Here is a 17,836-nt window from a genome sequence, read left to right on the forward strand (position 1 = left end):
ATCGTCTGCTATAAAAGAGACCCCTCTCGAGGAACGATAACTTCGAAAATCGACCTAAGATCTTTGTTATCTTCTGGACCGAGCACTAGCTTGACTTGAAATAAGAGAGGAATAAAGGAAGGGTGGCATCTTGGAAGAGAAGCCCCCAGGATGAGAAGATGACTCTGTAATTTGGTAAAAAGGAGACTGGGCGAGAAAAAGGAGCCCATAGTAAAGAGGTTGGAAGTTTATGGTTGGAAGGTTAAAAATGAGGTGGTTGATAATGGTTGTGGTGGTTGTGTCCTTGAGGTTGGAATAACTGGGATGGTTGTGTCCTTGAGGTTAGAAGTTTATAATTGGGATGGTTTTATCCTTGAGGACAGCCTACATATCCATGTGAAGTGAAATCAACCAGATCGTAGTTCTGAGCTAGTTTTAAGAATTGAGGTCGAAAGTTAAAAGTTGGGGATGGTTGTGTCCTTGAGGACTGCCTACGTATTCACGTGAAGTGAAATCAAACCAGATCGTACTTCTGAGTGTGTGCCTAAGCTATGTTGTCAGGGCCTTAAAGTGCATGGGTCACGAGGGTAATTTCCTTTTGTGACTCGAAGAATCGATTTGAGATAACTCCCTCTGATCATAGACCAAAAGGTATAACTAATTTTGTAAAAAATAATCCTTGTCGTGTGAGCGCACTCAAAAGTGGACCCTAAGGATGTATATGGGTTCGTCTCGTCCTAAGTAGCAAAGTATTCGAAGACTTCGTGTCTGGGTCAAGGTGAAACTGGATTGGATATTTGGAATATGGGGCTCGAAAATAAGAGGCTTTGGTGAGCAAATATCCGGAGCTTTGATTTTGTGGAGCTAAGGCTTTATGAGATTATAGCTTGTAATATGGCTTGGAAATGGAGTCTCCTGGCTTGATGTAGCCTGAGCACATAAAGGTAGGTTAATAGCGGGATCAAGTTTCCATGTCGTGGCCCTAAAGGATGGGTATACTCGACGAGCTTGAGAGAATTCTCAAAATTCCTAACTATCTCCCTGTAATGGTCTCGAGAAGGACTTAGGGTGTGTGATGCGTGAAAGGCTAAGTGAGGGTGCTAGCTGACCATCTTCATTGACGTCTTGATTCTATATAGACTTCAGCAGTATTCCGTTCAGCATTTGATTTCATACTTGTTCTTGATTCAGACTCAGATTCTTAGTCTAGAATATATCTCGACTTTTTGCTCAGATTCTTCATTCAGGCTTTTGAAGATAACTTTGACTTCGGATATTGCCATGCTTTGCTTGAGTAAGTCTCTTATTTTGACTTTTTTTCTTGGATTACGGGCATACCCGCGGCCTTGGATATTAATCTTCGTTATTTCTTGATTGAGCCTTTGTCTTTGATCATGGCTCGTATTTATGTGTGCATTTTATATAGGTATTTCGTACTTCATTTGCACGCATTTCTATGCATTTTGTGTGGTGTTTAGCTACAAATGTCCCCCGAATTGTCTACTTTGGTTTCTCTTGGATTATTTACAGGTATGAACCGGAAAGGAGCATAATCAAGCCTAAAACATGTCCCTATGCATGCCTTTAGGAGATGAGTTGAGTCGGAGCTTGGAAACTATTAATTGTGATGCGCAAAGAAGTAAGATAGCTAAGCGAGCAAAGGAAGAACTTCAAATTACTAGTGCCTATTTTGAAGAGCCATATCTCTAGTTCTACAACTTATTTTCAGGTGATTCTAATTGGGGATGAAAGCTTATCCTCTTAGCTTTCCAACTCAACTGGAAACGCCCTGTTTACCCAAGTAACGAAGAAATGGCAGCCGTTTGAAGTTCAGTGCTCGAAGAAGGAATTGTGCGCTGGAAAGTACTCGATCGAGTACAATTGTGCTCGATCGACTCCTTTTTCTACTCGATCGAGTAGTGCTTATTTAATAAGTGCTCGATCAAGTACCTAAAGTACTCTAAAGTACTCGATCGAGAGGTTTAGCTTGGTTTTGCTCGATCGAGTGATATAAAAGTCCTCGATCGAGTAAATCTCTATTGGGCTCGGGCTTTTTAGCTTTAATTTGTTTTTAGGTCAAGTAAAATCGCCTTTCCTATTTACAGGAAGACGACAGAACATCTAAGAACACACTTTTTCACATTATTTTTCCCCTGTTACTGCTGCTACTTTGCTTCTCTCCATTTTCTCGGAATTTATTCTGTAACTCTCTCTTTCCCTTTTATTTCCTTTATTTAATGCTTATTATTATTCTTTCCCTTACTCTTGCTCTTTTCTCATTCATGTCAAGCTAATTCCCCTGCTAGGATTTAGGGGAGTCAATGAACCGATGTTAATTGTTAATTAGTTTACGGATCTTTCGTTGTTGTTAAGTCTATGTTGTTAATCACTGCCTTAAACTGTATCTAGCTATTTGAATCGATGCATTTAGCCTTTTTAACCTTGGCAAGCCTTGAACTAGACCGGAAGGTTGGAAGGGGTGAGACCCGCAGTGAACAATAGGATGCTTAACTGAGGGCGGAAGCTAAGCTAATAGTATTTTAGGGCGAATTGAGACTGGAAGGAGATATTCATTACCCCTTAGACCGACACATCGACTGATCTGTGACCTTAGCTGCAATTAACTGATGTTCATTGATGACCCGACAATCCTCGTTTTCTCTCTTTCTTGTTAATTTCTCTTATCTTTAATTCTCTTCCCTTAATCTCATTAGTTTAGTCCAAACAACTAAAACCCCCATCTTGTGACCTTAAACGGACTAAATTGACAAGTAGATAGTGACCGCCTACCTGTGGAGATCGACCCTACTTACCGCTGACTTCTGTTAGTTGTACTTATGTATTTATTTTTGGTACTGAAACGACGGTATCAAATTTTGGCGCCGTTGCCGGGGAGGCAACTATTTTATTTACTTGTTTCTATCTGTCTGTCTGTAGCCTCAAGGGATTTATCCCTTGAGGCCGTTCTTATCTTTTTCTTTAGTGCTGTTTTGATATGTCCTACAGGTCCTACCTAGACAGTTCTAGGTAAAAGATCGTCAAAGGGAAGGCTTGAGTACCTTTGACCCGTCACCTATGTTCCATTATATGGCGCAACAGGTGATTTACTGCGGGAGATGTGGTGTAACACCCCGGATTTAATAATACAAATAAGCTAGATAAATATTGCATTTTATATTAATAAAAGCCCATGGTGGCAAAAACACCATGACGACAAATCCGGGTGCTACCGAAATATATAAAGTAATAGTTAACTACGCATACAACTACTCTCGGGAATGAAAAACCCGTCCAAAATAAAACAACAAGGTTCGATTACTAAACATCATAACTATTATTTATTATATCTCTCTCAAAACCCATCCATGACCAAGAAGCACATCAACCTGAAAAAAAATATCAACAACCACCGTCAGTGGGGAGTAACTAGGAGTCCTCCCAGCCATGACTTAAGAAATTTCAAGAAACAATTATGAGCAAATAATAAGAGACAACATATAATCCATTCAAAATATGAAAACATGTGAACTTCATGGAAAATTTAATATCAAGGTATATAATCACATATGAGTGAGTAATAATGATACCACATGATTAATTAAAAAGTGTAACAACTTACAAGTTTCATGTCACTTACATGATTATATGAAATACTGTAAAAGAAGGTGGTCATAATAAAAAAAGAAATAACACCAATTTACCCGAATGACATATGAAATGAGTAATGATAATATACGAGTGGTAAACACATCCAAATCTTGGACCATAAATACAGAGAATAACATGAGACAAGAACGAGCACCGTCTAGGGCCAATAACCTGAAACCCTAAACCTTGGTGTCAATAACCTGACACCAAAATAACCCTACTCTGGGACACATAACCGTGAACCCGTGTCTAAGACTGGCCAGACTCTCGAGGGACATAATGTCTAGTTAAGGCGTAAATGTGCGGACCCTTAACCAGTCAAGGCGTAAAAGTGCGGACCCTTGACCCCCAAACGACATATCCATAGACTCATAAGAGTATCCAAAAAGGACGGTCAACCCATAACAGGCCAATAACCTGAAACCATGCCAGAGTACTAGGTAGGCCAATAACCTGAAACCTACCCAGTTTGGTATTGCTCATCTCAAGTAGACCAATAACCTGAAATCTACTCGATATCTTATACTCTAGCTAAACCATATATAAAATGGAACAAGGTCCAAAAGATAACAAATGTGCACCATGAATAACCTCATGTTAACATGCCAAAATGCTCATAACTGAGGGATAAATAATATTAAATGAAATTCAATAATGGTAATCAAAGCTAGAGTATAATTTTAACTTTTCCAATATAAAACAAGAGACACTCATGTCAATATATAATTTCCGAAAGGCAATATCACAAAAAGCGTATACATGCCATTTACCATAGTAGAAGTAACAATCAATTCTTAACAAATACACTATTTTAATCTCACATTATAAACATAGTTATGGAGAATATATTTACAAGACATGATACCATCAAATATGTTATTAGTTATTTCCTTAACAAACATTTATTAAATTCGTTAATTAAACATCTAATAATTCTAAACAATTAAACAAAAGTTATATTCTACTCATGAAAAATTACTAGTTATATTAGTGAGTTATAAATTCAATAAAAACAGTACCTAATAAATTATTTAATAATGTTTCACATATTTAACATAAAATTAGCATTTAATAGGCGATTTCAAGCATAAATAAACAAATAAATAAGAAAATTGTGTCACGACCATTAATAATTTATTTTACATTAGTATATGACAGAATATGCATAAAAATAAATTATAAATATTTTATTTATATTTATTTATTATTCTAACACAATTAAACCTTATTTATGGACTAATTAGTTATAAAATTAAAAAGTAATTATACAAATTACAAAATGGACATGAAAAAATTTAATACACTAAAATAAGTCATATTATGATAAAACATTCAATTTTAACATTTATTTATATATTTTACATATTTACTTGAGATTAATTGCATAAAACACGAATATATATTAAATAAGAGCAATAATAATTGTAAAAATAAAATAATCAATTTAAATACTATATAAATTATAATAGGCCAGAATAAAATTAAGGAAGTAAATTTTTCGAAATTATTTTATGTTTTATATATTTATTAGACGATTATCACATAAAACCGTGATTAAATATCAAATAACAACAAATAAATATATGATAATTATAGAACTAAAATAATCACATGCAAACTCATAAATAATGATAATAAATCAGAATATAATCAAAAATATAATTTCTATAATCATCCATATATTTTACATATTGATTAGATTGTTAAATCACAAAAAAAAAACACAATAAATCATAGAAAACATTAAAGAAGTATATATTCATCACAAAAATAATAAAAACTACTATTTATTATATAAATAATGAATCTCATATATTTCCATGATTTTAAACATCATATATATTATCAATCTTATTATAACCCCATAAAAGCACTTGAAATTCAAAAATCATAGAAAGGAGAAAACCTAGTTACCTTGATAGAGATTAAGATTAGTAAATAAGAAGGATAGTGTTATAACATCAACCCAAATGATCTCCCTCAACCAATGTCTCTTGATCACCTTCTTGAACAAACATAAGGATGAAAAACAATTAATTAAATACTACTCTAAAAAAAAACTAATAAAAGGATGGGAACTAAATAATCACTTACACTTACTAAGGAATAAGATGAAAGAGATGTTAGAATGGAAGAAATAAAATGTAGAGAATTGGGGTAGAAGCTCACGGCAAAGAGGAGAGATTTGTGGGTGCAAATTGTGTTGTGTAAGTTATAGATGAGTAGGAGGCTAAAAAGGAATAGGTTAGGGAAATGATTAAGGCTAAACCTTAGGCTATTACTTTAAGTAAAGTAGTCACATGCCTATGAGGGTAGGCCTTGGGCTCCAAGGAAAAAAAACAAGTTGCCAACTTGCCATGTGCCTAGGTGATGAGGTAAATGATAATTCAAGGTGAAAAGAGGAATAACGAGGGTGGGTCTTGTTCGCGGATTTCTGCGACAGCCTTTCGTATTTCGGGCATAATTTCCTCTACATAACTCCGATTGAGGTGTTTTCGGTGGCGTTGGAAAGCTAAAAGAAATATCTACAACTTTCATTTTATGATCAAGAGCTAAATCTGTCTTTAAAATATCATAAAATTAGCATCAACGACAAAGTAGTTATTCGTCGGCATAAGGAGTGTAAGTTTAGGATGGGTATTTGGATATCATTGTCGAAAAATAATAGATTTTAAAGGATAAAATTTTATTGTGAATCATCCTTATTATTTAAAAATATGAGTTTTATTATTTAGGATGACGTGTAAATTGCGGGGTGTTACAACCCTACCCCCTTAAGAAAAGTTTCGTCCTCGAAACTTGAAATAGAAGGGTTACCCAAATCGAATAGTTGTGGATATCTCTCCCGCATAGATGCTTCAGTTTCCCATGTAGTCTCTTCAAACTTTTGGCTGCGCCACAAAACCTTTACCAGTGGAACGACCTTATTCCTTAGGGTCTTATCTTTCCTATCTAGGATACGTACTGGTTGCTCCTCATAAGTGACGTTTGGTTCCACCTCGACCACATCAGACTGAAGTACGTGGGAGGGGTCACTACGATACCTCCTTAATTGAGACACATGAAAGACATTATGAACCTTAGATAAATTTGGGGGTAACGCTAACTTATAAGCCACCTCTCCAATCCGCTCAAGTACCTCATAAGGCCCAACAAACTTTGGGCTCAACTTGCCCTTAATACCAAATCTCTTCACGCCTTTCATAGGTGACACTTTTAAGAATACCTTGTCTCCAACTTGGTACTCAATCGGCTTTCGACGCAAGTCGGCATACGACTTTTGTCGGTCCTGAGCCGCTTTCATCTTTTCCCGAATTAGCTTAACTTGCTCAATGGATTCTTGAATCATTTCGGGTCCGAGAACCGCAGCTTCACTTATATCATCCCAACACAACGGGCTTCGACATTTTCTCCCATATAAAGCCTCAAATGGCGCCATCTTAATGCTAGAGTGAAAACTGTTGTTGTAAGAGAACTCAACCAAGGGTAGACTTTTCTCCCAACCGGCTTGAAACTCTAATGCACAAGCTCGAAGCATAACCTCTAACGTTTGAATAGTACGCTCCGTCTGTCCATCTGTAGCGGCATGAAATGCCGTACTCAACTTTAACTTACTACCCAAAGCCTCTTGAAGTTTCCTCCAAAAATGCGAACAAAATCGTGGGTCACGATCGGAAACTATATCTTTCGGAACACCATGTAATCTAATAACTTCTCTTTGGTATGCCATCGCCATCTCATCCAAACTCCACGTTTCTTTCATCGGAATGAAATGAGCTACTTTAGTCAACCGATCAACCACAACCCAAATGGCATTCTTTCTTGTCGGCGTCCTTGGCAAGCCCATTACAAAGTCCATGGAAATTGAATCCCATTTCCACACCGGTATTTCCAACGGCTGCAAAAGACCACCGGGTCATTGATGCTCAAATTTCACCTTTTGACAAGTGAGGCATTTGGCCACAAAATCGGCTATCTCTCTTTTCATATTAGGCCACCAAAAGAATTTCTTCAAATCTTTATACATCTTGTCCCCACCCGGGTGAACAGAGTATGGTGTACTATGAGCCTCTTGCATAATCTTTCTTTTGAGCACATCACAGTTAGGAACACACCATCTCCCATGAAATCTTAAACTCCCATCTGCCCAAATCTTGAATTCCTTAGCTTCTCCAGCCTTGGCACGCAAACCTTCGAGTATTGCATCCTCTCGTTGCTTCACTTGAATCTCATGATATAAATCAGGTTCAGCTGTCATGGCACTCAAGTTGGCACTTCCTTGACGGACCACTTCCAAATTCAGCTTTTGGAATTCACGGCAAAGTTCATCAGGCAACACTAAAGCCACATTTAGCGTGTGTTTTTCCTTCCTACTTAATGCATCGGCCACCACATTGGCCTTACCTTCATGGTAGTGTAGCTGAAGGTTATAATCATTGATCAACTCTAACCATCTTCTTTGCCTCGCATTTAGATCCCTTTGTATGAAAATGTATTTTAAGCTTTTGTGATCTGTATAAAAGTTGCATGAAACTCCATAGAGGTAGTGTCTCCAAATCTTGAGGGCAAAAACTACAAACAACTCGAGATCATGAGTCGGATAGTTCTTTTCGCCCTTTAGTTGCCTCGACGCATAAGCCACAACCTTTCCATTTTGCATTAGCACACAACCTAGACCATTCTTTGCCGCGTCACTATAGACATCAAATCCGACGCCTTCCTCGGGTAATGTTAGAATTGGTGCTGATGTCAATCTCCTCTTCAGCTCTTGAAACGCCTCTTCGCAGGCACTAGACCACGCAAATTTTGATTCCTTCTTTAGTAAAGAAGTCATTGGTTTTGCCACCTTAGAAAAATCTTTAATGAACCTGCAGTAGTAGCCTGCCAAACCCAAGAAACCTCTAATCTCACTCACATTCTTAGGGCTTTCCCAATCCACTACTGCTTGAACTTTAGCTAGATCGACACTTACGCCTTCGCCAGAAATGACATGTCCTAGAAATGCAATTTTCTTAAGCCAAAATTCGCATTTCGAAAACTTCGCAAACCATATTTGCTTCCTTAGAGTCTCCAACACCAAACGAAGATGTTACGTATGTTCATCCTTATTCTTTGAATAAATCAGGATATCATCTATGAACACAACTACACATTTGTCTAATACTCGTGAAAGGTCATGTTCATCTGAATCCATGAACACGGCTGGGGCATAACCACTTTTTATTCCTCGGGCATGTGAGTCACCATGAACAACTTCTCCAGTTCACGTATCCAACCCTCTAGGATGACTAGGTTGGTGACTCCCATGAAGACCGGAGGTTGGTGGCAATTGAAACGCTAAAAAACGAATCTCCCCCTTTCATTCGGATGGGCATTGATCTCCTTCTCCAGTAACTTCAATAAAGTCGTTTCAATAAAATAAGTCCTCTCATTTTCGCAATTACCACGGTTGTTTCCATGTCGGGTGTTCATCTTCAACAAAACAAATAGATAACTCACGTGGTAGAAGCCTAACTACCACTAGCAAGCAACTACTCAGCCACAAGTAACGAATAAGCAAAGAAATCCTCATATGCAAGTAAGAGACCCATAATATAAACATAAACACAGTCCTTACTTGTTTCTACCCCACTCTCTTTTAGTCATAAATAATCTTTGTTTAAGTCTTATTTCAATCCGAGAGTGTTGGGAGCGTTCTGGCTCTGGTACCAACTGTAACACCCCGGATTTAATAATACAAATAAGCTAGATAAATATTGCATTTTATATTAATAAAAGTCCATGGTGGCGGAAACACCATGACGACAAATCCGGGTGCTACCGAAATATATAAAGTAATAGTTAACTACGCATACAACTACTCTCGGGAATGAAAAACCCGTCCAAAATAAAACAACAAGGTTCGATTACTAAACATCATAACTATTATTTATTATATCTCTCTCAAAACCCATCCATGACCAAGAAGCACATCAACCTGAAAAAAAATATCAACAACCACGTCAGTGGGGAGTAACTAGGAGTCCTCCCAGCCATGACTTAAGAAATTTCAAGAAACAATTATGAGCAAATAATAAGAGACAACATATAATCCATTCAAAATATGAAAACATGACTTCATGGAAAATTTAATATCAAGGTATATAATCACATATGAGTGAGTAATAATGATACCACATGATTAATTAAAAAGTGTAACAACTTACAAGTTTCATGTCACTTACATGATTATATGAAATACTGTAAAAGAAGGTGGTCATAATAAAAAAAAGAAATAACACCAATTTACCCGAATGACATATGAAATGAGTAATGATAATATACGAGTGGTAAACACATCAAATCTTGGACCATAAATACATAGAATAACATGAGACAAGAACGAGCACCGTCTAGGGCCAATAACCTGAAACCCTAAACCTTGGTGTCAATAACCTGACACCAAAATAACCCTACGGCAGGACACATAACCGTGAACCCGTGTCTAAGACTGGCCAGACTCTCGAGGGACATAATGTCTAGTTAAGGCGTAAATGTGCGGACCCTTAACCAGTCAAGGCGTAAAAGTGCGGACCCTTGACCCCCAAACGACATATCCATAGACTCATAAGAGTATCCAAAACGGACGGTCAACCCATAGCAGGCCAATAACCTGAAACCATGCCAGGGTACTAGGTAGGCCAATAACCTGAAACCTACCCAGTTTGGTATTGCTCATCTCAAGTAGACCAATAACCTGAAATCTACTCGATATCTTATACTCTAGCTAAACCATATATAAAATGGAACAAGGTCCAAAAGATAACAAATGTGCACCATGAATAACCTCATGTTAACATGCCAAAATGCTCATAACTGAGGGATAAATAATATTAAATGAAATTCAATAATGGTAATCAAAGCTAGAGTATAATTTCAACTTTTCCAATATAAAACAAGAGACACTCATGTCAATATATAATTTCCGAAAGGCAATATCACAAAAAGCGTATACATGCCATTTACCATAGTAGAAGTAACAATCAATTCATAACAAATACACTATTGTAATCTCACATTATAAACATAGTTATGGAGAATATATTTACAAGACATGATACCATCAAATATGTTATTAGTTATTTCCTTAACAAACATTTATTAAATTCGTTAATTAAACATCTAATAATTCTAAACAATTAAACAAAAGTTATATTCTACTCATGAAAAATTACTAGATATCTTAGTGAGTTATAAATTCAATAAAAACAGTACCTAATAAATTATTTAATAATGTTTCACATATTTAACATAAAATTAGCATTTAATAGGCGATTTCAAGCATAAATAAACAAATAAATAAGAAAAATGTGTCACGACCATTAATAATTTATTTTACATTAGTATAGGACAGAATATGCATAAAAATAAATTATAAATATTTTATTTATATTTATTTATTATTCTAACACAATTAAACCTTATTTATGGACTAATTAGTTATAAAATTAAAAAGTAATTATACAAATTACAAAATGGACATGAAAAACTTTAATACACTAAAATAAGTCATATTATGATAAAACATTCAATTTTAACATTTATTTATATATTTTACATATTTACTTGAGATTAATTGCACAAAACACGAATATATATTAAATAAGAGCAATAATAATTGTAAAAATAAAATAATCAATTTAAATACTATATAAATTATAATAGGCCAGAATAAAATTAAGGAAGTAAATTTTTCAAAATTATTTTATGTTTTATATATTTATTAGACGATTATCACATAAAACCGTGATTAAATATCAAATAACAACAAATAAATATATGATAATTATAGAACTAAAATAATCACATGCAAACTCATAAATAATGATAATAAATCAGAATATAATCAAAAATATAATTTCTATAATCATCCATATATTTTACATATTGATTAGTTTGTTAAATCACATAAAAAAAAACACAATAAATCATAGAAAACATTAAAGAAGTATATATTCATCACAAAAATAATAAAAACTACTATTTATTATATAAATAATGAATCTCATATATTTCCATGATTTTAAACATCATATATATTATCAATCTTATTATAACCCCATAAAAGCACTTGAAATTCAAAAATCATAGAAAGGAGAAAACCTAGTTACCTTGATAGAGATTAAGATTAGTAAATAAGAAGGATAGTGTTATAACATCAACCCAAATGATCTCCCTCAACCAATGTCTCTTGATCACCTTCTTGAACAAACATAAGGATGAAAAACAATTAATTAAATACTACTCTAAAAAAAAACTAATAAAAGGATGGAACTAAATAATCACTTACACTTACTAAGGAATAAGATGAAAGAGATGTTAGAATGGAAGAAATAAAATGTAGAGAATTGGGGTAGAAGCTCACGGCAAAGAGGAGAGATTTGTGGGTGCAAATTGTGTTGTGTAAGTTATAGATGAGTAGGAGGCTAAAAAGGAATAGGTTAGGGAAATGATTAAGGCTAAACCTTAGGCTATTACTTTAAGTAAAGTAGTCACATGCCTATGAGGGTAGGCCTTGGGCTCCAAGGAAAAAAAAACAAGTTGCCAACTTGCCATGTGCCTAGGTGATGAGGTAAATGATAATTCAAGGTGAAAAGAGGAATAACGAGGGTGGGTCTTGTTCGCGGATTTCTGCGACAGCCTTTCGTATTTCGGGCATAATTTCCTCTACATAACTCCGATTGAGGTGTTTTTGGTGGCGTTGGAAAGCTAAAATAAATATCTACAACTTTCATTTTATGATTAAGAGCTAAATCTGTCTTTAAAATATCATAAAATTAGCATCAACGACGAAGTAGTTATTCGTCGGCATAAGGAGTGTAAGTTTAGGATGGGTATTTGGATATCATTGTCGAAAAATAATAGATTTTAAAGGATAAAATTTTATTGTGAATCATCCTTATTATTTAAAAATATGAGTTTTATTATTTAGGATGACGTGTAAATTGCGGGGTGTTACATGTGGTTCTGCTGGGCACAATGCAACTTTTTGCTTAGCTGAAAATGACGAGGTTTGTGCGTTCAAGCAGCGTAGACAAGCTAATCAACCTTCTATAATTGCGCCGCCACATCTACCTTATCAACGAGGCTATCAAAAGCCTCCGTTAGTCTGGCCACTGCGACAACAAGCTCCTCCTCCTAATAAACAGAAAGAAGAGATTCCTGAGTTGAAGTCTTTAGTGAAGGCGCTTGCACTCCAAGTGCAAGAACATGATAGACACACTTGTGCGCAAATTGATGAGCTCGAGTCTGAGATAGCTCAGTTCGCTGTTGAGTCGAATATTTGGCAACCAGAGGAAGTCTGCGTTACCTACGCAGAGAGTGGTCTTTCCCATGAAGGACCCGCGTTGCCTAGTGCTGCTGATGACTTGGATGACTCGGATTACGACGGTCTATCAGATAATGACGCTTCACACGAAGACTTATGCACTGTACAACAATTTTCACTTGATCGAATGGATTATAGTGGTCGATCGAGTGAAATAACCGAAGAAATGTTCGATCGAACACATTACACCACTCGATCGAACAGCTGTTTTGAGGAAGTAATCGATCGAGCTTATTCATGAACTCGATCGGGTGATTATCAAGAGGAAAGCTCTCGATCGAGTACTAATTTTACTCGATCGACTGATTTGGCCAGTAAGAGAAATGATTTGTCACTTGGGTTTGTCTTAGATGACAATTTTGACAATGATAATGGTTACGGTGAATCTCCCCTTTTCAAAGCCGAGCTGGATGCGCTTGAGGCTGCGATTTACGGGACGGAATCCACTGAGGAGTGTGACGAGAAGACAGTTGAGTCGGTAATTGCTCCTAGCACGGATGAGGTAATATATTCTTTTGTCAATGATTCTGATTGTGAGAGCAACCCACCTGAGGTAGTTAGCTATAATTTCATTGTTGTTAGTATTAATAGTACGCTATCTCATATGACTCCTATTTTTTCTTCTTCCGATGCTCTACCCCCTCCCAGTTGGACAAGTAATTTAACAGTTTTTCACCATACTTGTCATCGTAAATTTGTTAATCTGAAACAGTACCCTAGATTATTATTAATTGCTTCCGAGCTCCTTTATTTCCTGGACAAATTTAGGAGCTGTCATAGGAAATTTGTTAGGCTTAAACGGTGGTATATTTCAATTTCCTATATCATTATTCTACTATGGTGCTACTTACAGTTTTATGTAGCACATGCGCAACTATTTGATCGGTTGCTTCGCGCTTTGAGCTGTTTTGACCAGGCTAAATTAGAGAGGCTCGAAGAAAAGAAGGTCGAGCTGGGACCTGTCTGAAACTAGCGCTATCCGGGAGACAACCCAAAATTTACGCTTTTTAGTTGTTTTTCTAACGTTTCGGTTTTTGTTGTGAGTTTAATAATGTGTCTTCTCGATCGAGTACCCTACTTTCTCGATCGAACACTTCTACAGCCCATTGCACTCGATCGAGTAATCTTCTCTCTCGAACGAGTTGGTTTGCCTTGATTCGCTTCCTGTGACGATGTCATGCAGCTGTTTGTGACCTCCCATGTTGCTGGCTGGTTTGGGGAGGTCCTTACTTCGCGTTATCTTGTAAGTTTTCCGCATCATCACTCTCTCCTTTTTAGTTTGCATTTCCTTTCCCTATTTTTGGGTACAATGGGGGCATTGTACGGTTTGGTTTGGGGAGGTTATGCATCCATATATGTGTCTGCATGATTGTTTTTATTGCATTTCTGTTATCACGTTTAATTTCTGTATGCATGTTTATTTTTAATAAAAATTCAAAAATCTCATAAAAATTAACAATTGATAAAAATTAACAAATTCACGTTTACTTTTTCATATAGGTTGAGTCGGAACGGTGGATTTCAAAGATGAAATTGCACATTAACTTGTCATTTTTACTTAAGCCTTGCATCTAATGGACAGTTATTAGTTTAGTCCTGCGCATATCTACGAGTTAATATCAAAAATTTAGCTGACTGGTTAGACTTGACCTGATAAATTGGCAACCTACTTACAATATCTGAGTTTTAGAGCAATATAGCTGGTGACATTCATGACCGGTTCATGTAGGAATTGAGAGTAGTACTCTTTGCATAACATGTTTATCACTTTTGCACGTTTATGAAATTCGATTTCTTGTCAATTGCATACGTTCGAGTTAGTGGTTGGTGTCACATGCCAGGTGCTTGCAAATTCCCATTTTCTTACATTTTCACCCATTTAGCTCCACTTAAGCCAAATGTAGCTAGCCTTTTTTACCCGTTAGCTACATCCAAAACTAAGCCTGCCTAGTCAAACTAGTTTAGTGTGTCTTTTGCGGTATGTTTGTTGCGTCTGCAAGTTTGGCCCGTGTGTATTGATGGGGTTGGTGGAAATAAAGGAAGAAAACATGAGAAAAAAAAGAAAAAAGAATACGTGTGGTGAAAAAAAGAAAAAAAAAGAAGAAAAAAAAATCACATGTGAGCAAAAAAAGAAGAAAAAGAAAGAAAAGATTGAAAAAATTGAGTTGGTTGAATTTTGAAACCGTCTGCACTTACTTTTATCTTGTGACGGTCTACTCCTTGTTCTTATTTTCACATTTTTGAGGAGATAGTGTGTTTGGATAGTGAGATGTGTGCCAATGAAGGGCACCTGTACCTTATTTTCTAGACAGTTGAGATTTGGATGGTCCTATATGGTCTTGTTTAGGAACTAGCTTGACGCTTTTACCTCCACATTTCCATAATCTGTTTTGCCTTTTCTCGCCTGAACCTCACTTTCCCATATCATTTGTAAGCCCTCGGCTGTGACGGACATTGTTGGTTGGAATGTATGTATAGTACTTGAATCGTCTATCATTTTTGTTGCATGCATGTTATGTAGGTCGCAGTTTAGGTGAGTGACTGTTTCTGTGTCTCTCTTATACATATATAATTCACCCTTTGCTTCATGAGAGAAGAGTGACCCGTGAGAGTCCAATTTTAATGGTCTTGCAAGGTCGACAGGTCAGCTTATTTATGGAAATATTATAACTCGTTTGCGTATTGACTGATGTGGCTATGACTATTAATTTTTGACTGCATTAAATTGGTTTAAGTAGACAAGTTATAGCTAGCTCTGAGCTATCTTTTTCCTTTCCATTAGTTTGCATTTAATTTGCTTGGGGACAAGCAAATGTTTGGTTTGGGGTGATTTGATGCGTGCATTTTATATAGGTATTTCGTACTTCATTTGCACGCATTTCTGTGCATTTTGTGTGGTGTTTAGCTACAAATGTCCCCCGAATTGTCTACTTTGGTTTCTCTTGTATTATTTACATGTATGAACCGGAAAGGAGTATAATCAAGCCTAAAACATGTCCCTATGCGTGCATTTATGAGATGAGTTGAGTCGGAGCTTGGAAACTACTAATTGTGATGCGCAAAGAAGTAAGGTAGCTAAGCGAGCAAAGGAAGAACTACAAATTACTAGTGCCTATTTTGAAGAGCCATATCTCGAGTTATGCAATATATTTTCTGATAATTCTAATTGGAGATGAAAGCTTATCCTCTTAGCTTTCCAACACCACTGGAAACGCCATGTTTGCCCAATTAACGAAGAAATGGCAGCCGTTTGAAGTTCAGTGCGCGAAGCAAGAACTGTGCGCTGGAAAGTACTCGATCGAGTACAATTTTGCTCGATCGACTCCTTTTTCTACTCGATCGAGTAGTGCCTATTTAATAAGTGCTCGATCGAGTACCTAAAGTATTCTAAAGTACTCGATCGAGAGGTTTTAGCTTTGTTTTGCTCGATCGAGTGATATAAAACTCCTCGATCGAGTAAATCTCTATTGGGTTCGGGCTTTTTAGCTTTAATTTGTTTTTAGGTCAAGTAAAATCGCCTTTCCTATAAATAGGAAGACGACAGGACATCTAAGAACACACTTTTTCACATTATTTTTCCCCTGTTACTGCTGCTACTTTGCTTCTCTCCATTTTTCCGGAATTTATTCTGTAACTCTCTCTTTCCCTTTTATTTCCTTTATTTAATGCTTATTATTATTCTTTCCCTTACTCTTGCTCTTTTCTCATTCATGTCTAGCTAATTACCCTCCTAGGATTTAGGGGAGTCAATGAACCGATGTTAATTGTTAATTAGCTTACGGATCTTTCGTTGTTGTTAAGTCTATGTTGTTAATCACTGCCTTAAACTGTATCTAGCTATTTGAATCGATGCATTTAGCCTTTTTAACCTTGGTAAGCCTTGACCTAGACCGGAAGGTTGGAAGGGGTGAGACCCGCAGTGAACAATAGGATGCTTAAGTGAGGGCGACACATCGACTAATCTGTGACCTTAGCTGTAATTAACTAATGTTCGTTGATGACCTGACAATCCTAGTTTTCTCTCTTTCTTGTTAATTTCTCCTATCTTTTATTCTCTTCCCTTAATCTCATTAGTTTAGTCCAAACAACTAAAACCCCCATCTTGTGAACTCAGACGGACTAAATTGACAAGTAGATAGTGACCGCCTCCCTGTGGAGATCGACCCTATTTACCGCTGACTTCTGTTAGTTGTACTTGGGTATTTATTTTTGGTAATGAAACGACGGTATCACGTATCGTCTTGGATTTGCTTGCTACCATGGATTTGGGTCAGACTAGCACATTTGGTGTAAAATGGGTTGGTCTTTAGTAACACGGGTTGTTTATTGTGGAGGAATGGGCTTGCCTTTCGTCATAGACCATTAACAAAGGAGATGGTCTAGATTCGTCTTAGAATCTCTTTGAGATATGCTTGTCCTAAACTGGGGTATAGCAATAGGTTTCTGTTGCCAGACATGGAACATGTAAGAAAAGAACACGGAGTTTCAGGTCCTCTACAACTTGGAACGGAACATTGTTTAAGTGCACTCACATCAACTTGCCATGTGTTGTTGGTGACAGGGCAGTCGTATACCTATCAAAAATAACCAACTGACTCTAACTAATATAGCTAGGGAAGTCGGGTCGATCTCCACAGGGAGATGGGAAGATGTCAGCTTTGTCTAAGTTCGTCTCGGTAACCAAATTGGGGGGTTTTAATTGATTGTTCTAAACTAATGAGAGCAAAGAAGAGAAATAGAATAAGAGAAATAAGATTAACCAAGAAGAGAAAACAGCTAAGACAGACGGTTCACCATAATTATTCGGTCAAGTAATCTAGGTTTCAGGTCAATGCAAGTACG

The 17,836-nt window shown here is 36.4% G+C and overlaps 2 long non-coding RNA genes across 2 annotated transcripts; both read right to left on the minus strand.

Moving 5' to 3' along the window:
• Positions 1-3,208: 3,208 nt before the first annotated feature.
• LOC141593554 (uncharacterized) lies at positions 3,209-5,850 on the minus strand. Its single transcript, XR_012521680.1, has 3 exons — positions 5,722-5,850; positions 5,542-5,629; positions 3,209-3,365 (listed from the first exon to the last, which is right to left on the minus strand). It is a non-coding gene; the product is annotated as an uncharacterized LOC141593554 (long non-coding RNA).
• Positions 5,851-9,443: 3,593 nt separating this feature from the next.
• Positions 9,444-12,092, minus strand: LOC141593660 (uncharacterized). Its single transcript, XR_012521783.1, has 3 exons — positions 11,957-12,092; positions 11,778-11,865; positions 9,444-9,604 (listed from the first exon to the last, which is right to left on the minus strand). It is a non-coding gene; the product is annotated as an uncharacterized LOC141593660 (long non-coding RNA).
• Between the last annotated feature and the right edge of the window lie 5,744 nt (positions 12,093-17,836).

Source organism: Silene latifolia, chromosome 1, assembly GCF_048544455.1.
Source record: "Silene latifolia isolate original U9 population chromosome 1, ASM4854445v1, whole genome shotgun sequence".
NCBI classification, from domain to species: domain Eukaryota; kingdom Viridiplantae; phylum Streptophyta; class Magnoliopsida; order Caryophyllales; family Caryophyllaceae; genus Silene; species Silene latifolia.